We start from the raw sequence: 6,333 nt of genomic DNA on the forward strand, positions 1-6,333 counted from the left end.
GCCACCTCAAGGCACAGAAGGGCCGTCAGTTGTTGGGCACGCAGATTTGCAGTTGGGCTTGGGTTCGGCAGGGAAAGCAGGTCTCTGCCCCCTGGACAGCCCAGCGAAAGATGTTCCCCACAGCCAGAGAAGCCACTCCCCCGCTGGCTTGTGGGTGCTGGCTGTCCACACCCACTGCGAGGCCAGTAACAAGCATAAATCAGAGGCCAGGCTTTCCACTTCTCTGTTCAGCCCACCAGCTGCACGTGCCCCACTCAGAAGCCACCGGCCCTGGTCCTCCAGTGGCCACAGCAGGTGCCAGGGCTGCCCTCTGTGCTGGCTGCTGGCTGCACCTTTGAAGGTTCACACCCCCCCCTCGAGATACCCGCCATGAGCTCAGGGGTCTCCCATGCCCTCTCTCCGACTTGCTGCCCCCACACCTCGGGTTTGATACTTGGCTAAAACCGACCTTGGGGCTCATGATCTGTATGACCCAGGAACCCTGGTGACGCAGTGGCCCAGCACCCGGGTGAGCAGGAAAAGGTTGATGGTTCGAGCCCACCAGCCACTCAGCAGGAGGACATTGAAGCAGTCTGCTTCCATAAAGATATTCGGCCTTGACGTACAACGGGGCCATCCTGTTCTGCCAGCGAAGCCACTGCCTGCAGTTGGTGTGGACGCCACAGTGCACGCACGCCACAGTGGCAACGACCCGCCTTTTTCATGGGCTCGGTTTACAGAGGCTATAAACGGGGGGAGGTCTGGGGGAGGCAGAGCGTGTGTCCCAGACAGGGTGTGCCACTCTCGTGGGCGCAGACATCTTTTTGCCAACTAGAATGACCTTGGGAGTCCCCTGCGCACAGCTCTCCTTGAGCATCTATTAAACACCACCCCTCTGAGGTCGGGGTTTTCCGTTCTGGCCAGTCCCTACCTCAGGGTCACCCTGCCACCTCACCAGCACACCTGTAGCCATGGTCTGGAGCTCTTACCAAAGATGCTTGAATCACAAGGTTTCTTGAAGAGCTGCTCTCCCAGGGGCCCAGGGCCAAGCCTGCGTGCTCCGGGTGAAGTTCCCTCCGCTGCCACCGGCCTCTCCCGGGCTTCTCCACGCAGCGGCGTGAGCTTCCTCGCAGCGTGGTGGCTGGGTGGCAGCAGCAAGCGGCTCGAGGAGTGGAGGGTCTTACCAGGTGCTTGGAGTGGAGTCTGGACACTGGCACCCCATCACTTGTGTCCAGGAGGCGGAGTGCAGATTCCAGGGAAGATAATGTGGTCCTCACCAAAGGATCTGCAGGTGCCGCCACGGACACGTCACCTTTCTTGTCACCCCACGATCACTACCCCCATTGCTCCCAGAATTCGTACAAGGTAGTTTGCTCACGAAGGCAGACTAACCCAACCCAGGTCTCATGGCTGGAATTGTCTCCATGAGTTCTGGACCGTGGGCTGTCCTGGGCATTCAGGGGCCCAGGAAGTCAGGAGGTGGCAGGGCTGGAATTCAAGCCCACTCCTGTCTCGTCCAAGAAGACTTGATTCTTTAAAAGAACAAACCGCGCCCAGCCCCCTTCCTAGTAGAGGAGCTGAGGCTGTAAGGAGGTCTTGCTAGGCAGCGCCCGAGGAGGGGGCAGGGTCTGGCACCTTTCTGGGCAGGATGCCCCCGACCCCACCCTCAGGGCTGCACGGAGCCTGGCCAGGAAGTCACAGAGTGTGGGCAGATTATGCAAGAGCAGGAGGCGCAGGGGCCTGTTTACCACTGCTTTGCACTTAGCTCAGGAAGTAACCACAGCTTCGCCAAGTCTTGCGGGCCCCTTGCTCCTGGCAGAAGACCAGCCCCCTGACCACGGGAGCACTCGCGAGGTGGACAGGGTCCCGCCGTGCCGGGCCATCCATCAGGAGGTCTCTGAGAGCCACTCAGGCTGGGCTGGGCTCTGTGCAGAGACAGCCAGCCCTGCCTCCCAGGACCTCACACCGTGGCTAGAAAGACGGCGCTCACTACGCTGTTGCCTCTATTGTGGGTTGATGGCTGTGGAGCTGGCGCCACTCTTTCACCGTGACCTTGATACCACAGACACTTGTCCGGTCCCGTGTTTGAACTCATTGTCCAGCCACTGTGCCGATTCAGCTCATGGCGGGGGGTTCCCTCTCACAATAAATACGAGTTGTCACGTGCCAGGGACGTGTGTGCTGCCATGGGACCTCATGCCAGCCATGGAGGTGGTGGCTCTAACCCTCAGGCTACAGGTGAGGAAACAGGCACAGGGCAGTGAAGTCAATTGTCCAAGGTTGCATAGGGGCTGAGTAGGGCCGTTATGCTTCAAATTAACTCGAGTCTGGGCCTGAGATCACGTGGCCAGGCTGTTTCAGAGAGGCACCAACCGAGGTCTCCATGGGTGGAGGACTCTCCCAGGCCTACTCATGGCTCAGGAAACCTGTTCCCCAAAGCCCCCCAAGCCAAACCCACTGCCACTGAGTGGATTCCAACTCAAAGTGACCATTTGTATGGCTTCTGAGGCCATAAATCTCTGCAGGAGCAGACAAGCCCATCTGCCTCTCATGGAGTGGCTGGTGGATTTGAACAGTTCACCTTGCAGTTAGCAGCATCACCAGAGCCCCTGCAGGAAGCCTTCAGAGAGTGGAGACCATCTCTTAGCTTTTATATCATTTTTCCTTTCCGATGCTGTCAGCCATTCCAGAACCTGCGGTGGCGGCTCCCCAGTACTTAGAGTCCAATGACTGTCAACTCGGGGCCTCCCAGTCAGGCCCTGCTACCTCTAACGGCTCCCAAATCCATACTCCCTCTGAGACCAGAATGAGTGCCTCAGTCACCAAATATGGAGTGGGGGGGGGCACACCCCTCCATGACACCTCTGCTCAGCCTGTAAGCCTGGGGCCTCATGTCCTCCAGAAAGCCTTTGGGCATGCGCAGACCCTCCGTGTGCTCTGAATTCCAACAGCATGGCTGCAGCCAGGAGCTGGAGGCTGAGTCCCAGAAACAAAATAGCAATCCCCACTGGGTCTGGAAAGCCATTCGTTCAGCCACTCACGACCAGTTAGAGAGTGCCCGTATATGTGTCCGGTGCTGTGCTTCCGGGTGCTGGGGAAACACCTGGAAGCTGGGAGTAAGTGGGATGAAGGGGCTGCTTTCTGCATGCTGGAGCCCTGCTCGGAGCCGGGCGGAGCGAGGCAGCACCAGCAGAATTGCCTCGTTGTTGCGGGGGTTGGGGGAAGCATGGGATGGATGGGCAATCTATTAGATGGGCCTCCAGGCCAGATGGTGAACTTCCACATCCTCTTCTGTAAAATGTGTTTAGTAAGTGTATCTGGCTTAATCTTTGCATCCAGGATTAAGCTCACTCATTCAAATGTTAAGCAAATGTGTCTTTGTTGGGTTCAAGTGCCAAGGATACAGCTGTGACCATGGCCGATGGGCCTGTCCTCTTGGAGCTTAATGGCTAGCGTAGAGATGGCCCGGAACGACGAGGCGATGACCACTGTGAAGGGGATGTGCGTGCCATGCCGGGCCCTCTGTGAGGGAGGTGCTGGGGCTGGGGTCCCACCGTGGGAGACCTGGGAGGCTGAGGAAGTGAGCAGCCGTAAATGAGGTGTGGACACTGCTAGTCTGGGTAAACTAGGGAACAAGTCCACAGAAACTCATATGTATAAGGGAGAGTTTTATATAAAGGGTAAGTGCACATCAAGAAAACATCCCAACCCAGTGCTGCCCAAGCCCACAATCCAACATTAGTCCATATGTCTGACACCAATCTACAAAGTCCTCCTCCATCTCACAAAACACACGCAATGACGCCAACTGCAGGAGGAAAGTTGAGTCAGTGGGCGTATAAGCATCTCAGCGCTGGCAGGGGTCTCCACGCAGCCACTCCAGCACCCAGGGCTGCATCAGGGTAGGTTCATGTGGCTTCTCCTCAGGGATGTCTTGCAGGAAGTAAGCCTTGCCAGCTGAAGCAGCCCACATTGGTCCGACCATCAGAGAACAAGAGACCAGAGAACCAGAAAGAGGAGACTTACTGAGTCATTTATCTCTCCACCCTTCAATTAACCCCACATGTGTTTATTGGCCAGGTTGGCACAATAAACCTTAACTATCTCAGACACTAAGTATTTGTGAGTCTGGGATGGCCTTCGCCGCATCCCTGCCCTTTGCCCGTTTTGGTCTTTAAAGCAGAAAGAGGTGTGGTATAAAGGACTTCAAGGGGTGGATATTGAAGCTGTCCACAGGAGCTAGGGAGGAAGGCTGGTCCTACTGGGCTGGACGGTTGGCAGGAAGTTGCTGGGGAACTTCAGGGGAATTGGGGGGTTTCCTTTGAGGGTGAAGCTTTCGGGAACGTCAGAGGGAAACCCTCTCTCTTGCATCCTGGGGAGCGTGGGTCTCCAGTCTGCAGGGGCAGAATACATGGCTGTCTTCAAGTTGGTGCACACAGCTAGCACACTCTGCTGACTGAAAGGCTGGAGGGTCCAGTCCACCCAGAGTGCCTCTGAAGAAAGACCTGGGGGTCTGGTTTGGGAAGACAGCTCTTGGAAACCCTGTGAAGGCAGGTCTACTCGAACGTGAGAGGGACCATGAGTCAGAGCTGAAAGGCAGCTAGAGTAAGGATGAAGGGGGCTGTCTCACCGAATGCCTCCGCTAACATAAACAGTGACTGTCCACGCCACAATAAAGGGGTTGGAAAGAAATCAGGCATGCTAATTAGACACCTATGGGGAAATCCAAGCTGAGCATGCTCAGACCCAAGTCACTGAGGGCCAGGTGGGAGGTCTACCTGGGCACACAGATTAGGCACCAGTGACGTGACATCACACAGGTGTGCCTAAACTAAGCCAATAAGGTCGGCCAATACCCTCAACCATGCCTCCCAAGCCAACTGGGGATGGGAGGGGATAAAAGCAGAGCGGCCTCTGCTCTCCTGTCCTCTCTTCCCTTATTCTGCTGCGCGCTTGCAGGACGAAGGGTGGGATTCCTCCTGAATGCCTGCTCGGGGGCTGCACACTCTCTTGGGATTTCCTGCTCAGGGGTCTGCACGCTTGGCTTTGCGCTCCTGTTGCAATATTCCTTCCACATGTTTTCCCATGCTCCCCTGAAACGGAAGGAGGAGACCCCCCCTCCAGACACCTAACAGTGAACTTGACAGCACGTGTTGTTGCCGTGGTTCTCCTCACCATGCGGCAACTCCCACACTGACCCCTGAAAAGCAGGCGCTGTCCACCCCTCTTTTTTTTTTTTTAAATAAGTTACTTTATTGAGGGAGGTAAGTTACTCCACGTTAGCTGGTTGTAGACGGTGAAGGTCACGTGTTAGAAGTGCGTTGGCAGGGGGCAGACCTCTACTACTAAAGGCTCCACTTGACACACAAAGTCCTGGGCTCCCCCCTTCTTCAAGTTCAAAAGTAGGTCACACTTTGCAGTCACCAAATAAAACAGATTCTCAACCAAGAGTCTTGAGGTCTTCGCTCAGTCAAGGCTTCAGGAGAAAATGTACTTCATTTCCCAGACTCCTCTGGAGGATTCAAGAGTCTCTTTCGCATCAAATTACCATGCTCCCTGCTCCTGGACCTCTTTTCTGTGTACTCATGTTTCAGGCATTTTCTCATCTCCCGATCAAGATCATTGCAATGCCCAAAAAATTTGAGAACGCTGTGATTTCTGTGGCATTCCTTTAGCAAGTTAATCAAGGCGTTGCATTCTTCAGTGTGCAGACAAGTCAGGATGCATCTCTAGAAGATGAAGAGTCACAGCAGAGCAACTCGCTCGCCGCCACACCCAGAGGCCTGGAGCGGTGTGTCCCTCGGAGGCGCGCGACGGAGAGGCCCGCGAGGCCAGGCTGCCTGGGCGGGCGGTGACTCCCACCTCTCTTCTACAGACAGCGTGTGCATATGGGGGAGACTAAGTGGCTTGGTCAAGGTCAAAGTCACAGGAGTTGGGGCTTGAACCCAGGCACAGGGATGGCAAGGTGGACCATTAAGATGGTCCAATTACCTGCAGCGTGGTTTATTTATTTATTTTGCTTAAAAAAGTTTTTTTAGCTTGTAATTCCACCATTTGTTCATTTGGGTCAAAGATTCCGGGAACCCTTCTTGGGCCCATATGACTGGGAGCAGGGTGGACTACAGGAGAAGGGGCAGGGGCAGGGCTCCCTCCGTATGTACTCAGTGTTACATGTGCTGACTCTGCAGGGCTAGCCTGGCCTGGGGCCATGTGTTGGCTGGGGGACAGGGGGTGTTTAGGGAGGACTCTGGTCCCCCAAAGTAAGATCGTGAAAGCAAACGTCACCCACGCATGGGACCTCCTCTCCTGGAGTAGATTCCAACTCTTGGTGACCCCAGCGGTGTCAGAGCAGAG

General features: G+C 55.6%; 1 pseudogene; it reads right to left on the minus strand.

Annotated features, from left to right (window-relative positions):
- Positions 1 to 5,387: 5,387 nt before the first annotated feature.
- Positions 5,388 to 5,706, minus strand: LOC142433213 (COX assembly mitochondrial protein 2 homolog pseudogene; annotated as a pseudogene).
- Positions 5,707 to 6,333: the final 627 nt, after the last annotated feature.

This window comes from Tenrec ecaudatus, chromosome 1, assembly GCF_050624435.1.
Source record: "Tenrec ecaudatus isolate mTenEca1 chromosome 1, mTenEca1.hap1, whole genome shotgun sequence".
NCBI classification, from domain to species: Eukaryota; Metazoa; Chordata; class Mammalia; order Afrosoricida; family Tenrecidae; genus Tenrec; species Tenrec ecaudatus.